Source organism: Pholcus phalangioides, unplaced genomic scaffold (assembly GCF_987345545.1).
Source record: "Pholcus phalangioides strain wild (caught in Gottingen) unplaced genomic scaffold, Ppha-v1.0 ptg000017l_1, whole genome shotgun sequence".
NCBI lineage: Eukaryota > Metazoa > Arthropoda > Arachnida > Araneae > Pholcidae > Pholcus > Pholcus phalangioides.
Genome location: NW_028301610.1, coordinates 9,352,382 through 9,372,926, shown reverse-complemented (window position 1 = coordinate 9,372,926; position 20,545 = coordinate 9,352,382). Strand labels below are relative to the sequence as shown.

At 36.8% G+C, this 20,545-nt stretch overlaps 1 protein-coding gene across 2 annotated transcripts in view; it reads left to right on the top strand.

Annotated features, from left to right (window-relative positions):
• LOC149072222 (suppressor of lurcher protein 1-like) overlaps positions 1 to 20,545 on the top strand; it is a 221,615-nt gene that overhangs the window by 79,694 nt on the left and 121,376 nt on the right. For both annotated transcript variants that reach the window (XM_089246564.1, XM_089246563.1), the window contains exon 2: positions 6,569 to 6,803. The gene's annotated coding sequence lies outside the window, so the exon portion shown is untranslated. The remainder of the gene's footprint in view (positions 1 to 6,568; positions 6,804 to 20,545) is intronic.

Sequence of the window (20,545 nt, the reverse complement as noted above, 5' to 3'; positions counted from 1 at the left end):
AAGCACGTGTAGCAGCAGTTAGTTGTCTGTTTCAATGACTATCGTGATGGGTAACTACACGAATGAGGGATACGCTGATATGAATCTGATTTACGGTCGAGCAGATGGCAATGGCCGCTTAGCACAGCGGATGTACCAGCAACAATATCCGATGAGGCGTTGTCCGCAAAATACTACCTTCGCCACGATCGAAAGACTACTACGACCACCACTGCGTGATGCAGGGAGACCGCGAATGTACGCACTCCTCAAATGGAAGAAACCGGGCTGCAACAGTTTGCCGATTCCCCGTCGACAAGTACACGAACGGTTGCAGCTGAACTCGATGTTTAGCACACGGCGGTATGGAATGGTCTGCATAGTGAAAAGATGTACCCCTTTCACATCCAGAAGGTACAATTCCTAACCGAAGACGACTATTTCCGTCGTGAACAGTTCGTGCGCTGGATGCTTGACGTCACCACACATTCTAATCCTCAATTACCGGAGGATCTCATAGCGCGAATTGTCGTCGCTGCGGCAGACAATTAAAAGCATACCTGGCATCTTCGAGCTTGTCCGGAAATCGTTTTTTCGTCGTTGTAGACTGTGCAGTGACGTCCGCGGCCGCCACTTCCAACAACGTTTGTAATAGTTAATCAAATAAATCTTTTTACTAATCAATTAAAACTTTTTGCAGTAAATATTCAAAAGTGAATTTTTTGCTGGTACTAACAACCCCGATGTAGAAAAGATTCCAACAGCAGCATGAATTCGATGCCACGTGATGATAATGTTGCCTCTCGATATAATGATAATCTCTCTGCGACGATATTTTTTTCTTTGTCCGCAGAATATTGTTATATCGAGGTTTTACTGTACTTTCTTTCATTCAAACCGAACACGACTCAGGCTCTATCGACTTCAGCCAATTTTAGCCATTGCCCCTGTTAATGGATGCGACCGTGTTGGAGAAAACTTTATCAGACTATTATGTCTCATACATAATACTGTATGTAATATTATATATATATATATACAGGGTGATCAGCGAATAAGCCCTTATTTCTATCACCTTACAGTGATAATAAAACGCAATACTTGATGTCGTTCCCCCCCATAAACCTATTTTGATAAGAGAAAGCTTGCTCATTCAGTATCTAATATATGTGATTTTATTGCAATTTGTATTCTTTCATTGCTTTGTATTTTGCATTGTTTTAGAGTTTTTTGCAATTTTTCTATCAATATTTTGTATAAATATGTGTTTAAAATTTTATATATGTACATTCTTTCTTGTCATAATTTTTATGTATGTATGTGTATATACAGGGTGATCAGCGAATAAGCCCTTATTTCAAAATTAAATATCTTTACAACACAGATCAATAGAATTACGCGGTAAACGGTACGTTTATTAGCAAAACTGTAAGAATGTTGTACAGAAATTTCGAAAATTTAGTTTTTTTTTAATTTTTTAAAATTTAAAAAAAAAAAAAACCGGAGATTTTGGGGTTCCGAAAATCCTCATTTGTGTGAAGAGAAACCACTGCATTCGCGTAAAGTTACTTCATGGGCTGCGGTATGCGCCATGTGTGCTGACAAATTGTTCCAAAATTATAACGTAACGTTCAGTAGTAATCGTTTCTCGCACGAAGAAATGGGCCGATAATGCCTCTGGCGCATACCGCAGCCCATGCAGTAACTTTAGGCGAATTACACAAATGAGGATTTTTGGAACCCCAAAATCTCCAGTTTTTTTTTTTAAATTTTAAAAAATTTTAAAAAAAACTAAATTTTCGAAATTTCTGTACAACATTCTCACAGTTTTGCTAATAAACGTACGTTTACCGCGTAATTCTATTGATTTGTGTTGTAGAGATATTTAATTTTGAAATAAGGGCTTATTCGCTGATCACCCTGTATATACACATACATACATAAAAATTATGACAAGAAAGAATGTACATATATAAAATTTTAAACACATATTTATACAAAATATTGATAGAAAAATTGCAAAAAAACTCTAAAACAATGCAAAATACAAAGCAATGAAAGAATACAAATAGCAATAAAATCACATATATCAGATACTGAATGAGCAAGCTTTCTCTTATCAAAACAGGTTTATGGGGGGGGGGAAAGACATCAAGTATTGCGTTTTATTATCACTGTAAGGTGATAGACCGGGCCTGTAGGCGGTTTCAAAAAACAAAATTTTCATTTTATAAATCGAAAAAAATGAATTTTTCTCTCCTGAAGATCTCAGATCCCATATAATCAACACTACCAAGTTTCGCAGTAACTTCTATAGTTTGTTGACTGTGTTTTTCAAATGTCGAGATGTAAATGCAAGAGGGTTTCTCATTGGAAAAGTCTCGCAAGTGGCAGAAGTATAAAAATTACAAAAACACATTTATTTAAACAAAAACTACCCTCACTCACAGTCAATACGTAAAATATACGACAGCACACCTATACAACAACATAAATATATAACTAACGTGCTCAACATTAAAATTGTTGTAAATTACCTGAGAGGGAGAAGACCGAAGTTGCGCACGTTCTGAGGAAACAAATTAGCACTTGCAGCACTTTCTGAATGGAATCAATAGCTCCTATGTCACGTCTATAATTGGTATAAATTTTATGAGAATTTTATGAGAGTACGTCGTGGAACTGAAATTTTAATTCCGTCTTCTCCAATTTTCAGAGAAATTTCCTCGGAATATTTACTTACCGACCGATGCATTTGGAATTTTCTGAAAGAAAGGGCTCTTCTTATTTTGTTCGAATTTTCATTTTCTTGGATATTTTATGGGATTTAATAAAGGAGGTTCTCCGTGGAAAGTGTACAGCAGTATACGTACCAGAATAAGCACTCAGAGAGTTTTGTTTTGTTGTACATTAAAATAAACTAAACAAAAGCGAAAGATTTCACTCGTACCATTTTAGCAGCGGCAAAAGAGAAGAAAAGTCTGTAATGTTCGCTTGTTTAATTTCATTCTCGAAGTTTATCGCGATAGGTCGAGCAGAATTTATAGCCTCCATTTCGCGCACCGAAAACACTGTTAGCTGTCGGAGCCTCGGCGTTACCTTTGGGGCGTTCGAACATTCCGAAATGCGATTTCGGCTTCCATTACGATGGGAATTAGCATCCCCATTTACAACCGAATTTGCTCCTTACGTTCAACGGCCTTCGATGAGACTTGAGAGGCTGTTATTTCTAGTGTATTCCCTCGGACATTGATCAATGATTCCCATGTATGTTTCAGGAATAGTACGATGGCTTTCTCGCTACCGATAAATGATGGGCTTATGTGTGTGGACACCCTCCCTTTCTCTCTCTCTCTAGTTCTCTCTCGAGGGAGTTTTGCCATATTTCGGATTAGATGTAGTACCTGTAAGACCATTGATTTTCCTTGAACTATGAGGTTTCTCATTTTGTAGCATTTCCGAACATTGTTATATGAAAAATACAATCTAAATGTACTTTACAGCATAGTCCTATATATTTGTGTGTAAATGATACTTTTTTCAGAGAGAAATCTGAATGATTATCATCCATCAAACTAAATTTCTATTCATATTATTCTATATTCGTTCAACCCTTTTGAATACATTGAAGTGGGCATTGATGATAGACACGAGTATGTAATCTCAAAGGTACTCATTTGCGTCTGAGCATCTGGAAAGCGCAGCTGTCGAGAATACTATAAAATTCCGTATTGTGGTTGTCGCTAACCAATATTTCTGACAAGCAGAATGGGTAAAGCTCGTAATTTCAAGACGCTTTCGATTGCATAATCAACTGCAAACTGGAAAACTGCACTTTTTTTTTACCTTCGACAGTATTAAGAGTACGAGAGAATACACGGATGGCGGAAAAGGAACGCGCTTTGCTGATGAAAAACGGCTTTAAGTGATTGGGGTCAGAATGGATCAGTCGTGTATCATCGGATAAACTAAATTCTCACCTGGGTTAGTGAGGAGTTCAGTTGGACAAGCAATTGACGGACCGTGCATTGCAGACTTCATCGTATCGGCCGAAGACCCACGAGAGTACTATTGCTTAATGCCCACATCAAGTGTTCATTATCTTGCCTGGTTCAAAAAATACTGTGAATGGACCATCGGTTGAATGCGAGTGGCTTGGCGTGATGAGTCTGGTTTCCAAGTACACCATGCCCATAGGAACCGGGGAAAATAGCGGTAGTGGAAATTTACGAAATAATGGTGGGGCTTGGCAATAGTTTGCAGGAATTGTCTCTGTGCAATTTTTCGACAATTGGTATTAGTAAAAATCACACGCAATGCATCTCACGTCAGTATGTAAAGCTGCTGTCTGATCACCTACATTTATTTACGTCTATCACGAGTTCCGACGGACGTGGAGTGTACCCAGCAGGACAACTAGTTCTCTCATGTGTCTCGATCCGCCACCCTTCTAGTTTCAGGAGCATTTCGTGGACATCGCTGGGAATTGGCTATCCAGCAGCCAAGAATTTAATTTTAAGTACACTTGGGACACTCTAGAGAAACGACACACGCCTCGTGCAACACCAGTGATGCTTCCGGAATTATGCACAGTTGCAACTCATTTTTGGGTAAGCAATGCCGCCTGTACATTTTCAATAACTGATTGAATCCACAATTGGAATACAATACATACAATTATGTATTGTATTCCATATTATCCGTAATATCCATATACAGGGTGATTACTTAATTCTCCTTGCCGCATTTTACTGGCAAACCGTTGATCCTTGAGGCATACATCCATCTAGAAAAATTATCTAAATAACGTGTAGAACTCGGTTACGTCATTAATGTTGCAAGGGTTGTATAGTTATTAAAATAAAAAGCAACCTTTTATTCGGACACCCTGTACTCAATATCCCAATGGAAATGTTGTTGCCCTGTCTCTTCCGAGGCCAACAAAACAAATTTAATTTTTTTAAGTGCAATATTCGCAGAGATATTTGATTTCAAAAATCGGAAGAAAAAGTTGGGAAAGAACAGCAAAACCCCAAACGAACAATGCTTCTTTCCCTTATTTTATGCTGTTATTTCCCAACTCTTCTCAGATTTTAGGATTCGTTAATTTCTCTACAAATATTGCACTTAAAAACGTGTAAGTTTTTCTGTTGGCCTCCAGGAAAGACAGGGCAACAACTTTCTAATTGGGTTTTTGAGGACAGGGTGTCCGTATAAAAAGTTATTTTTTTGTTTTAATAACACAGCCTCTTGCAATGGATGATATATCTGAGTTCTACACGCTATTTGGATAATTTTTTCAATTGGAAGTCTGCTTCTGGGATCAACGGTTCGCGAATAAAATGCGGCAAGGGGGATTCAGTAATGACCCTGTATGTTAAGTATCCATAACTCAGCGACATTTCAGTTGTGAAACAAATTCGAAAAGTTTTCCTTGTTTGAAACACAGAATGTAATCGAGAAAAATTGATAGAGTTCGGTTACATGTTATTCACAGCAATTAGCCCTTATTCGAATGCAGCGCGGAGAAAATTGGAAAGGCTAATTGAAAAAAAATCTGGACATCGAAATGCCTTTCGGTCAATAAGAAGCAGCACATGTACACCACTAAATGGTGAAGGAATTTCGTGCGTAACTATTTAACCTTCTGCCTGAGATTACCACTTGATTACCACAACAACTCTTTCATCGATCGCTGTAATATCTCCGGCCAAAGTTGATTTAATCAACGACAGTCTTTCGCGTAAGGATTTCTTGTACAGCAGACTTGACAGATGGCTCTCTGTTGTTGTTTTTATCGGGGTCTACTATTTTACTTGATTTTAAGACTATAATAAACACAATATCGATTGAATATCGATTCCTGTGTGATCCTGATTTAAAAATAACACCAGAAAAGTAAGAAAAATTGCAATAATTCCATATATCGAACGAAGGAAAAAAAAATAATAGAAATTTTTTTTCCTTGCCCTTAAAAAGAGGTTAAAGAAAAAAGGTTGTGCTGCAACTAACATGAATCCAACGACACTTTATTACTAGTAACGATTGTCGGTGAACTCGTCCTCTGGCTCATCCAATAACCAATAGCAGCTCAGGGAAACTCGTACATGACAGAAACTATCGAGATATCGAAAGCTGATGAAAACTGGAATGCCGCTTGCTCTATTCTCCTTTAGTTCTGCCGACATTTTATCAGGAAAAAAAAAGCCCTTCTCCTATACTACAATTCAGGATAGATGAAGAAAAAAAATCTCGGAAAACGTTCTTTATTGTTGTAAAAATGTTGGATTGGATTGAATTGCGTTAGAGATTGTTCTTATCGGGGAAGTTCAAGTGGAAAGAAAGGTAATGACTTTAGCCAATCGCAATCCACGACCGACGAACCGTAATCAGTGAATAGACTGCTGGGGTATATGTTAGGCTTCCCTAAAAAAATAATATTTGGTTATGTCTCATAACTCGGCTAAACGGGAATTAACTGTATATTGTACGTGACGTTAACAGGTACAATTATCTGCGAGACGAGAAATGTGATAATAGATATCGTGTGTAAATTTTGTACCTAATGTGTGTCTCGTTCCTATTTCAGATATATTTCTTGAAGCAAGAACGCTTTGGGTTGTACTGGTAACGGAGATGAAATTCCCTCGAGGACCATTTTTGTGTGTGTTCGTACTCATCTTTGCTAGAACGAAACACAGTAGTTAGCGACATAAGTTCCTGTATTGATATCGATATTAGACGTTTAGAGCGGTGACTATAAAAGGACCAAACCTGCATCACCGATGCCCTGAGTCACCACCAGATTCGCGTATGAAAAAAAGGTGAGTCGATATTATACGTATTGTTACAGATGGGAATGACTCTTATGCCCCCGTCCCACAAGAGTGGGCTAGGGGACCATTGGTAAGATAATTAAAGTTAAAGATAATAAAGGTCTTTGTCAGGATTCGCGGTCGTCTCGGGCCTCGGGGAAGCAATAATTTTTATGGCTTTCAATACAAAGGCAGCGGAACGAGCGTCTTCCTTTGTTAATAACCGAACAAGTAGGGATTGCTTCACGCCGGCTGTGGTTTTTGCGGTTATGTTCAACAAAGACTTTTATTATCTTTAGACTTTTATTAACTTTAATTATCTTACCAATGGTCCCCTAGCCCACTCTTGTGGGACGGAGGCTTTACTTGCTTGTCCGAATCAGTCACTTTCCCAGAAACTAGCAATGAAGGGAAAAGTTACTGTAAAAATCACAAACCACGTTTTCCGCCTGGTACAAACACTTTTTTTTGTTCTCTTCTTTTGACAACAGTACCGAGTTTTCTTCCTGGTACAGAGGTTCTGTTCCCTCTCTTCCTTTAACAATACCTCATAATTTTCTGCCTGCTCAGCTGTTTTCTTTTCTTCCTTTAACAACATCACATTTTCTCCCTGTTTACCTCTTCTGTTTACTTTCTTGACAACTACGTAGAGTTTTTTGTCTGGTACAAAGCTCTTCCTTTGACTGCAGCAACACATTTTCTGCCTGTTCAGCTCTTTTGTTTGATTCTTTTGACAACGGATCAGTTTTCTGCCTATTCAGCTCTTTCGTTTTCTTCCTTTGACAACAGCACAAAGTTTTCTGCCTGTTCAGCCCTTTCATTTTATTTCTTTGATAACGGCACAACATTTTCTACCTGGAGCAGAAGTTCTTTTTGTTCTCTTCTTCTGACAACTAAACACACACGAATGCCGAAAAAATCGTTAGAAACTCATTCATTAATTTACCATATTTTTTTACGATTTTTTTCATCATTACTTTACAGCATGCCTGCAGAAATATGCTAGTAAACTATAACGATTTAAAGGGGAAAAAAAACAAATCTCACCATATCCCCGTATCCTAGTTTGAAAAGTGAAATAAGAGTTCCCTAAAAGTGTAGAGCTTGATATTGAGCATTTGCGGCAGCTTTTATATAACTCCTATGGGTTTTAAAAATGTCGTATGTATTTTCCCGCAGAATCAAACATCACTTTGGTTATTGAAATGATTAGAAGTCACTAGTAAAATTTTTAAATATTACATCATGGTCTTGATCGTTTTAAAAAATTAACGTACGCTGATCAAGGATGATCATCAGAGATATTGCTGTTGAAATTAGTCAGATCTGCATCAGTATGAGGTTTCCGAAAACTTAAGAAATTTTGATAAAAAATGTTTAATTTAGTTTTATTTTCTCACACATCGTGGCCTAAAGTTCGACATTGACTCGTGGTGAAGAAGAATTATTGAAAATTTATGTCGCATATTTTTTAGAACCAGTGCGTATGTGCGCAAATTTCACTGTAAGGAATAATAGCTGAATGCCGTTAATCTAACATAACCTACTGCTTATTGGGGTCCGTTTTATTTAAAATTAGTATATGCTGTTGACTATTGTCTAGAAATTTCATTTTAGAAAACCTTATTATTTAGAATCGAATCTTTTCGAGTCGTGTTTCCGCTTTCCAACTGGGCAACATGTGGTATACGAAAGTGTCACTTCTGACATTTACCTTTCAGCTGAAGCAACGCCGTTCGTTATAAAGCACGCAAAGTGTCAAAAGTCGTGTGACACATATGATAAGTTTCAACACGTAACTTGTCATACAGTGTCGTTTTACGTTTAGAAATACGTATATCGATGGAAAAATTTCCCAGTTACATATGTACAGATTTATATTTTCTTTCGACTGTATGCCACAAATAAATCACATTTTGGAAAGCTGAGAAAATGTTAGAACCACATTCTTGTTGACAGCGAATTTATTTATTCTTTATTCTCGTTTAGAAACACAGACCTTTTAAGTTTAGGAGAAAGGAAGGATTCCTTTCATATTTGAATGAATTATGAAATTAACTGATGCCACACAGTATTCAAACTCGTTCAAGAGCAACTGGTTCAGGGTAATATATTACAGGCGTTCTAACCCGAAAGCATGAGATGTGCATTGAAAAATTTCTAACCTTTTCCGTTATTGGCTATCGGCACCCGAGTGGCGTGGTGGCAAGATGCTCGTCTACCGCCGTGAATGTTGCCGTTGGGTCCCAGGTTCGAACCGGGGGAAGAATATAGAACAAGATATTTACCCGATCGTGATGGAGGTGACCGCCGATAAATGCTACCTTCATTTCCAACCCAATTCGTCAATGACAGTTAATTCAGTATAGCGATGTTGCCAGAATTGGTGTGTGGTGGAGTAATTATTGGATATCGGTTAAGAGTAACTTGTAAAGTGTTCTTCGTTTGATGCGCGCCATCTATCTTCTTTAAACAGAAGGCTTTTTCATGGTTTTCTCCAATGTTTTCTTCCAATGTTTTCTCAAGCATCCAAGCTTATAGTCTATTCATAAATAGCCGATTCATAATTTTCTCAACACAATAGTATCCAGTTTTAAAATTTTGAAACTTATATAGGCTGTTTCACCATAATTGACCGAAAGGAATATAAATTCCATGGTTCATTTTAAAATTCAACAAAACTATGAAAAATGATGAGCAAAGGGAACGAAATTTACCTGTGATAGTTGAACCTCCCCCAAAAATAATTATTGGGGGAAACGCAGAAATTAAAATTTGTATAAGAGCCCCAGTCTAAAAAATGTCAATCAGTAAATTTTGCGCCTTTCTGTATGAAACTCAAAGAAATTTACCCCGTAAAATTTGGATCAACATTCGCCGAGATATTACGGGTTTTCTCATCTAATGATATTTATGTGGGACTAACGTGAAAAATTTACATTTGGTACATGAAAAGGGAAACAAAAAAAAAAATAAATAAAGTAAATCATTACTGAAGGGGAAAAAACAATTTTTCTGAATGAACAGGACAAATTATGAATAATTAATTTAATGATTATTTTTTACTGTCGACAGTGATAATATAGATATTTACGAAGAAGAATTTTCTGCATACTAAAAGGAAACACAACACATTGCTCATGAATAATTCTAAATTAAATTAAGAGAATTTGAATCAAGAAGTAAAACTATTCAGATTCAGTATTTTCAACGATTAAATGCAAATTTTCAACACGTCATAATCCACGTATAACACCATGCTTTATTATGCTTTATTATTTTATTTCTATTCATTATTATTCTGTTCATGTTTTATTATTCTATTTATTATTATGTGCTTCCAATTAGATAATTGAATAGTAATAAAAATATTCACAATATCCTTTTAATCCAACTTGCATTATGGCTAAAAAAGACGAAATTTATTCTTTTCTCAATTTTTTATATCGAATGCTAGTCCAGCACTTTTACAAATATAATAGATAGTAACCCTCGGCTGGCGATTTTAATCGCCATACGGGGTTCCCCGGAGGGAGCATTTATTTTCTCCAAAAGGAAAAATAAATAAAAATTCTGGTTTACATCCTACCCTAGGGAGCACCATTAACATCTCGCGAGCCGTTTTTAAAAACATATATTTATTGATTTTCTCTATTTGGTCCTCGAAGGCTACATCGACTTGGAAAAATTTTCGTTGAAAAGTGCCAAAAATCACGAGTTTTGACAATGTCTCGATGAATTTCGATCCAAAACTTACTGGTAAATTTCTTTGAGATTTATAAAGGAGCGAAGTTTACTGATTGACATTTTTCTTAATTGAGGGCCATATACAAATTTTAATTTTTTGTATTCCCCCCATTAACGATTTTTGGGGATTTTCAACTGTCACAGATAAATTCCGTTCTCTTTGCTGATCATTTTTTTATAGTTTTTGTTGAATTTTAAAATAACTCATAGAATCTATATTCCCTTCGGACAATTATGATGAAACAGCCTGTATAACAGTTCAGATTTTAATTCGACCTTACAGAAAGAAAATGTTACTGCATGCAGTACGGTGCACACCGTATGAAGTAGGCGAACTTTATTCTTTTGGGTCCCATTTCTCCAACGTAGGTGCTTCATATATATAACACACACACACACACACACATTGTTCAAGAAGATTTCTCCAGTCGTCGAATTCCTGAAATACAGAACAAAGAAATGGAAACTGCCAGTCTTTCTTTCCGGCACATCTTGCCAAACGGTCCGTTAAAAATTTACCGTATCTCATCCCAAGGGGAGCGACCGAATACCGAACATGTTTTTATCAGATCCTCTCGGAACCCATTCCGAATCCTTTCTTTCTTTTCTTTATTATTTTTCGTTTCCATTATTATTTCTTTTGTTTTTCTTATATATATATATATCTTAGAAAGAGGAAAATTTGATTTATCTCAAAAAGGTATGAAATAGAAAAAATATATATATAAGAGAAGAAAAACAAAAATTCAAGTAAAAACTTCTTCCGCCTTATATATGTCCGCTGCCATTCTTTTTATATTATTATCAGCCTTTCTTAGAGTTGTTCATCCGTTTTAATCTTCAGTTATCTCCGTCAAATCGTCCGTTCATTGAGACAGAGGTGCGGTCTTTGTGCTGCTGCTGCTTCTTCTTCTTCAAGATTTATCCAACCTCACTCAAAATGAAACGCCAGAGATTTATATATATATATATACGTTTATACCATACTTTTATTTCACTTATTTTTTTTTGTTTCGTGAAGGTTTCTTTCTGGATATTTCTCCAATTATTCCGTCGTCTCTGACAAGTCTTAAGATATCTTAGAGAAGTATTTGATTCATGAGTTTAGTCAGTTGAAATACTTTTCCCCGTCTTTCTGTTGTTTTTTATTGGTTGTCTTTTGAATAAGAATGTTTTTTAATGTCGGCTTAGGATGTCTTTTCAGATTTAGATTTCTGGAATTATATGCACCCTCTCTCATCGAAGCGTAGTCCCTTTTTATGGCACAGTGGAGTGGTTGCATTTCAAGGACCAAAATGAGTTAATTGATCTGCTGATCGCCATACGACAGAGAACAGACGGTTTAAAAATTGACGGCCTAAAGACAAACGCATAGACAGAGATAGTCACTAGTAGTCATCAGTAGCCCTGTTTACATGTGCAATATAGCGGTGGTATTAGAAGTTCTGGAACCCGCTTAACGCCGTTTTTTTTTACTTCGTGGGGAAAAAATGGGGAGCAGGCCTTGTCCCCCTCATTCTTGCAAATCTTTGAGGGTTGTAACCCAGGGGCGTAGCCAGAAATTTCGTTCGGGGGGGGGACCAAAGTGACAGAACAATGGATTTGGCCATCTTTTTCCCTTTTTTCGGTAATTTTCTCACATTTCGGGGGGGGGGACCAGACCCCCAAGTCCCCCACCCCTCGCTACGCCCTTGTTGTAACCCCCTACTCCTTTCCCATAATTCTTGGCTCACGCGAACTTCTGATGACTTTGGTAAAGTGGGGGTGAAATGCCGGTCCATGTTAAACGGTCTTTAGCGAAAATCCGTGAACTCAACTTTAAACAGGATCTTTCCATTTCCCATGTAAACGGGCTTGGTATCACGTGTAGCGAGTAACAATCGTTTCTCAGTAACGCAAAATGATGCCCTCAGGTGTACGTATAAGGCCAGGAATTGATGGTCAGACCGGATTCTGAACGACTAACTGAACAAAACCGGGCAATGGAACAATAGGCGATCTCCTTCATCGTAAGCAGGCATTTGCAGAATGAATGAATGCCAGAAATCTGCCGCCTGACATATTGCTGAGATCTCTTCCAGCCCAGCTTCGTGGCATAGTCTCGAACATTTCATTATTAAGTCAAAAAGAAAAGCAATTACAAGCATACAAAAACATAACAGTACTGTATACTGTTATGTTTTACTGTATACTGTACTGTTATTATTCCCCGGACAATTGGGTACGGCAGCGATCAATGGATTTTGTGCTGAGAATAGGGATAGGAGTTCCAAGGTTTCCTTAAAAGAATGAATGTACAATTTCATTAGAAGCAATTATGTACTAGCACTGCCTTTATCTCATCAACCGTTCGTCGTAAAGGTATGATTCCAATTTAAAAAAATGTTCAACAGGCGTTCAAAAATGTCTCTGTACCGGTTTTGAGAGTGGAAATACAGCGTCACAAAATAAAAAAATCTAAATTTTTATACGGTCCCCGTGTGTTTAAGAACCCAATTGCAAAGTTGTTGCCCTCTCTCCTGATGCCAACAAAAAAAATTCCATGTTTCTAAGTGTAATATTCACAGAGATATTCTCTCGAATTCGAAAAACGGAGGAAATTTGGGAAAGAACAGCGATATATAAATGCAGAAAAGCCGTCTTACCCGCATTTAACGCTGTTCTTTCTCAAATTTCCCCCTTTTTCGAATTCGAATATCTCTGAATATTGCACTTAGAAACATGGAATTTTTTTTTTGTTGACATCAAAAGAGACACAGGGAGACGGTATAAAAATTTAGATTTTTTTTTATTTTGTTGCACACTGTATTTTCACTCTCAAAACTAGTACAGTGTAATTTTTGAATGCCTGTTGAGCATTTTTTAAACTGGAATCATACCTCTACGACGGACGCTTGATGAGATAAAGGCCATGCTAGCACTTACAGGACACTCTGTACACGTAGAATACATAGGAATTCTCACTGTATAATATAAAATGTCCACCACAGCGAATGGCAGGCATTAGCTGTAACGATCTGAGGCAAATCAAACAAGAAAAGTGGTAGCTAAATTTGATAAAAGGCTAACCAAATTTAGACGCTTTGTTTGATTAATGAACACAAATTATTTGGCGAATTCATCATTTATTTACTAGCCAAATGAAACATTTCGTTGCAATTTGGTAGTGTAATAGCGGTCAGCAGCGGGCTTACATTAGCGGCCAGCAGCTAATCAGAGCTTCTTTCAGAGCCGGTTCTTTTTTCTACGCTAATCGGGCGGCTGTATCCGGGAGATATTCTCTACATACTTTTAAAACTTCATCTATAAAGCAAATATTTCACATTCACTAGTAATGAAAAACCTACAAATTATACTGCTCACTATATACACTGTTATCACAGCTTCAGTCAACACATATCTATAATAATCGTTTTTCGTATAGTAACTAAATGAACAAAAGCACAAAATATGATAATGTTGTAGTCTAGTCGTGCTAGTTAAATCAGGTAATAGATTAGCAAGATCCGAGAGATCAATATAATTCTAGAACTTAATCACCGGAATAATGTCAATAAACCTGATTCGAATTGTTTCGAATGTGAGTTATCGTATCAACAACGGCGTTTTGTACCAAACAACACTGTTATCTATACCTCCGAGGCAGTTCTTTGTAACTAAGTTTCTACAGTAGCACTTATATATGCCTTACTTTCTGGTTGTGCCACGTGTGTGTGGATCTCGTCGCCTGTATATCTTCCCAGTTAAGCTTCGCCATCCATAGCACTACACTTAAGGCTTACTTTGTGAGCCAGTGTTATAACACCAGATACTGGAATTCAGGGTTGGCCCTTAGGCACTTGCGTATTATAGCGAAGAGGGAAGGAGATTCTCACTCCTATGAAACTCTGCCGTAAGTGATGTCTTTGTGTCATGAATAATGCAGCAGGGCGTTGAATAATGCATGTTAATATGGAAGCGCTTCTGGGACGATCAGGTCTCTGCTGTCTCAGACTCTCTTGCACAACCTCTCGCTCCCCCCCCCCCAGAAAGGTGAAATTTTGGTTATCGGATTCACCCTGTATATTACCTAAGATGAATTAATCTCACTTGTTAAGAAGGATTTGTAGGAATCTTTACATGTTACACGTTCGCATCGAGGCCAACCTCCAAAAAAGAATATTAATACGGAACGAATTAATGATGAAACCGCACAGCAATTTATGGATTTGCATATTCATTTCGTGAAATATTTTTGGATTTTCTGAATTTTACGTTTTGAGCTCTAAATTAAGTATGACTGAAGACTTATAAGTGCAGTCATTTCGTATTGTGTGTATGCATTTCTAAATATTTAGAAAATATCTGTCAGGTATAAATTTTAGATCTGATAATATAGCACGGAACAGTGCCAAAATACTATGATCGGATTATTTTTTGAAAGAGAATAGATTCCGATACTAGTGTCTGTACCGGCGAAATAACACGTGTTATTTCAGAAGCGGAAAAAATATCGAAAATATAGCATATAGGAACTACAGTGTATTATTATTTTCTCCATATTCTTTCAATTTATATGGGAAAAGAATTTTATTTTCTTCCCATGGAAGTAGATTCAAGCACTCGTAGTATTTTTCCTAAGGATAGAAAAAAAGAAGGAAGCACTCAAAGCCACTCTTGTATAGTGCAATAAGATCCGAGCATCTTCTGAAGTAAATTTAAGACGGTCTTTTCTCGGTCGAAAATCTTACGGAATTTTTCCCAAAGGGTTTTTTTGGGGGTAAAAGCTAAGATGCAGATCTAAACTTAGTTTCCCCCCTCCCCAAACAACAGTTCCGCTGATTTAACTCGACCAAGAGAACATTCTCAGGTCCCAGTCCCAAAAGCCATGTCTCCGAATTCCATGTAATTTCGCTTGTTCCACACAACCGAACTTGAGCTCATATACGCACGTACGCAAACATATTCATATAAACACATGCGAAACGGCAGAGGTGCAGCTGACACTCGTGCTTATAAATTGTCCCGTTCGTTTGCCTTTTACTGGAAACAATGCACTACAACTCTTGCTGGATGTTAATTGCAACTCGCATCTGGAAGTTGCACTGTACAAATTGCTCTTTTAACAGCCACACGCCGCTTTTGTGTCGCAGCCATTTTATCAACTTGTCTTTTGGAGAGAACTATCCACCTTCTTCACTCTCCCACCTCACTCTCTGAAAATTTGAATTTGTGCTTCCACAAATTAATTTAATTCCTTGCGCAGCAAAACCCACGAGGACATTTATTTAAACCAATCTTCTCTTTACAAAGGGGATGGTAAGAGAAGGAAAAGTCACAAAGATTTAATAAATTCTCTTATGCATATGTTGAAGAAGAAGTTCCTCGGCAAGAGTTACGCGGGAACGGGAAAAAGAGAGGGAACCGCCATTTTTAGTGTAATTAAATTACTTCGCCTTGTGACGTTAACATGATTTTCAGAATTCCTTGAAACTGCCAGCTTCTATTTTCCATCTTCATCATCGAGACAAGTGTGTCGCCATTTTTTTAAATATATAGTCAGCCCTCGGCATTCGTGGATTTCATATTCGCGGTCTGTGTTTCCCAGTTTTCCGAAAACACTGTTGCAGTGCGGATTCCCGTATCGGAACCAAATAAAAATTGCACGTGTTGAATAAACGTTTCAAAAACTCCTCCTAAAGGTTTTTCTAGTGCTTCTGTAAATGTTTCTGGAAGACTGTATTATTTAAATGTTTTTGTTAAAATGAAAAACTTGAAAAATAAATCGAAATACTGTACTGACAACAGGGGCGTCGGAAGTATTTCGAACCTGTGGGTGCTCGTTTTGAATTTCATGTAGGACATACGTGCTCAACCCATGACCCGCGGACCAAATGTGGCTCTTGGAGTCATCTGATGTGGCCCGTGACAAATAATCAAATCACTCAAGTGGCCCATGAAAGATTATCGAATCATTGAGTTGGCACATTTCCAGATTACTGCATTGGTTAGCGGCAGGGCAGCCAGCAGCTAGATTCTTTGTCAGCTGGGGTATGCTCGCATTTTGGCACCCCGGTGTAATGTAGAAGTTAAAGGGTGAATTCGTTGTCCCCTCTAATTCAGCGCCGGGGGGCACAAGCCTCACCTGATACCCCCTATTTGCGGACCTGAAGAACAGCACATATCCAGATCACTTGAGCGATCCCAAGCCCATTTCCTAATCACTTTATCGATCCGCGGCACATCTCCAGTTCACTTAATTAGCTCGTGGTGCATTTACCGATTACTTAAGTGACTGGTGGCACAATCCCAGATCAGTCGAGTGGCTCGCGGAGTGCTTTCAGATCCCTTTAGTACACAGCACATTTACACATCTCACTTAAGCAATAAGTTAGTATGGGTTGAGAGATACCGCTCTGTATGCCTTTTAACTCAACATCTAGCATTCAGCCATTTGATTGGATGTTATGAAAACATTTCATTGTGAGCAACATAGTGCAAGAGCTGCGTAAGTTTAAATTGGCAGTGGCTCGTTTCCATATATAGACCCATCTATGATACGTTTTCCACATTAAAAAATTGGTAGAGGAAGCTTTGTTACCATAGTCCAACAAAATTTTTGAAGCGTGACCCCATTTTGACAAGAATTTTATCGCAACCGTTTTCCGGGACATTCTTGATTTCTTGCTAATGAACGTGCTTCAATTTCCGTAATTAATGATGAATGAAATCAAATTATTTTTCCATATTTAGTTGGCAGAACTGTTTCATTATGAGATATCGAACTATCCACACGTGTTTAGCTTTGAATCCGGCGGACGGTGCCATCAACAGAACCGCAAGTTAGGACGGATTGCGTATCTTGCGCATAGTAATAGTGCAGAGTGAATAACTTGGTGGTAACCAAACTCAGGGTCACCAAACGCAGTGTCCACTGCAAAAATATGCTCGGTTTCCTTCGTAGGAAAAAGAATTTTAGTAGATTTGTTATATTATTTTGAATATTAATAACTTTTTCATGGTTGTGACACAGCCACCCTTGTTTATTATACAAAATTATTTTTCAACTATACAGAAGTATTTTCTATATTAAGCGAACGCCCAATTTACTTCCCAGAATATTTTTAACCTCGCCCTCTGCTTCTTCCCGATATTTTTAAGCCCCCGAATATTTTCAATGACTTCTCTTCATCAAAAGAGCTCCTTCATAAACGACTCACTAGCGTTATCAATTGTTCATAATCTAAAATTTAAACATTTCCTGCACATTCACATCGTTCCGTATTTTTTTAATTTTTAAAAAATATTTTGAAATTGGTTGATAATTTCTGAACCCCTTTTCAGTTTTGACGTTTTTACTTGCGTTGCGAAAAATTAAAATAAATTCCTTGTTCGGACGTTTTAATTTTAAAGAATTTCTCGTCCCTTCCCCAACTTCATTAACGCGAATCCCCCAGGGGGTCGCGACCGACACTTTAGGAACCACTGCCATTGGCTAACAAATTAACTGAAACGAAGAAGGAACGGCTAACAAACAATGTAATATTCTTTCAGAAAACATAGCCGAGAGTCTCTGGACAGCCCCTTCTACTTCTTCCGCACAAAGTACATATAAACGAGACGTGTCTAAAAAACAATAGTTTATGGGGAAAATGTTTCCGAGGAAAGTTTATGGTTTGTGTTATTCGCTGTTTTTCCGTATTCGCGATTGCCCCTGGGGGTGAACTATCTCTGCGGTCCTTAGCGGAAAAAAAGTAGTTGAGCGCCGAAAAGTCCTTAGCTGGCCAGTAGTTCGACTTTTCGATACTATCTCTAAGCTAAGGACTTTTTTTTAGTAGTTACTTAGGACCGCTGCTAAGGACTGCCTAGCACCAGTCCTAAAGCAGCAAGAAAAGTAGTTCACGGCGGCCATCTTGGAAAAGAGGAAATTTCGTCTCTGGCCGCGAGTTCTCGCTGTGATATTTAGTGATGAAATATGCTGGTTTTTTTTCGAATTAAACAATTTTTTACGATAATAATGACAGATAAAACTTAGATTATGTCTTCGATGTCATCAAAGTTGAAGTGATTCATCATTATATCCTGCAAAACCAGATGTTGACATCGGCGATCGAAGCCACGACGAAGTGCTAGCATGTTCATTACTGAGGTAAGAATTATTTTATTGCTATCGAACTATATAAGAAGAGTGTTTAGAAATATTCTTAGTATTTTTTTGCTCGGTAAATGCGTTATTTAAAAATATAAATGAACATAATGTCACGCAATCAATGGGGCAGTGGATCCCACTTGGTAATGCTGAAAAATATCAAATAGCCCATGTATACTTTGGATTGTATTGAAAATATTTACATGGCAAATGAAACATAAATCTGCAATTACGATAATATCAGATTGAAATTTTACATTCTATGTTTTTTGCCGTATTAATTTTTTTCAATGAAAAATTATGTCTAAATAAATTGAGCATGTGTGTAAATAAATAATTTGAATATTGTTGGCACAATAAAAATTGTGCTTGGATGACTATGCTATGAATAATCGCCTATAAATAAGGAAATTGAAAATTTGTGTTTTAGATCAACCTCCCTTCAATGCACAAAGTAACTAATAAGCTACAATTCATTGATAATAAATTATAGCACCTAAATGACAAAAAATTTAATTATTTTTTTGTGATGAGTAATGGTGAAATTGAAATAAAGCATGGTGAAAATTGGCAGTAATGTTAAATATTAATTTTTGTAAAACTCGTGCACTAAAGGATAGATTTGATATTTTGAACTGTTCAAATGAACAATATTGTAATACTTAGTGGAAGTTAAATTTTGAGAAAGAAATCATGTGCCACTTCCTGAAAAATTGCACTTTGTAACTCGCTCTGAGATGAGGAATATTTAATAAGGAATCATTATATTGTTTTGTTGATATGAAAAATGAAATTCGTACAATGGGACTAAAAAACAAAGTTGGAATTTCAGGCACAGTTTTTATTGAGGTATATACATTATAACTAGAGGAAGCAGATTAGTGTTCGAAACGTACTACTACTTCAGTATTTGGGTTATGGCCTTGCTGTGTGTGTTCAAATTTAATTTTTTGCCAAAAATTGTTTTTGATTTTGTGTGTATGGGTAAACACAGAAAACAAATTTCCATGTCGAATATTTAAGAACTTTAAAATATAACATTTTGAGATGTTATGGAAGTGAAACTTTTAACAAGCATTTATTTTTTAACAATGTTGTTAGTAAACAGCTGAGAGATTATATATATATTAGTGTATATACATTTGTGAGACTTTTCTAACTCCGAAAAATTTTGTTTCCCAGGAACTTGGCTGTAGGTAGCTACGAAGTTATGTGAAGGTTTTCAATGTTACCACACAATTCTCCCAGAGCAAACAAAGGTAATTTTAATTCTTTGTATTTGACTTTGAGCAACAGTTTCCATTATTATTTTCATGTAAAATGAAATATTTCCATGCATGATTTAATGACATAAATTGTAACAATCATCATTTTCACTGATTTCATTTGTATCAACAACCCTAGTGGAACAAATACAGTCGAACCCGATTTGACACCACCATCCCACCCACAGAATTTTGACGTTGTATCAGATCATAATCATAATAGCGTTTCGGAGAGGCTGTATTACATAAATTCACATGTTTATTAAGAAATTTTGTATTTCAGTGTCTTATCTATGTTGCACCATGATTAAAATAAAATATTTTATACACATTCAATTTTAAGTTGAGAAAATTCATAAAAATTGTAAACTGTACAATCACTTGAATATTTCTCAATATATAACTCAACAGAAACATACTTCCCTCTGAAATTATTGTAATTTCAGCGACACATTTTATATGTGCAAAAACAAAATAAGCAAGGGTGAAAGGTGGCATTGTTTTTAGTCCATACCATATTGGTTTCTCTCGAGAAATATCTTGCTATGAGTAATTATCTTTATAATAATTTTTTCAGATACTATTGAAAGAACAACTGTTTTTGACATAAT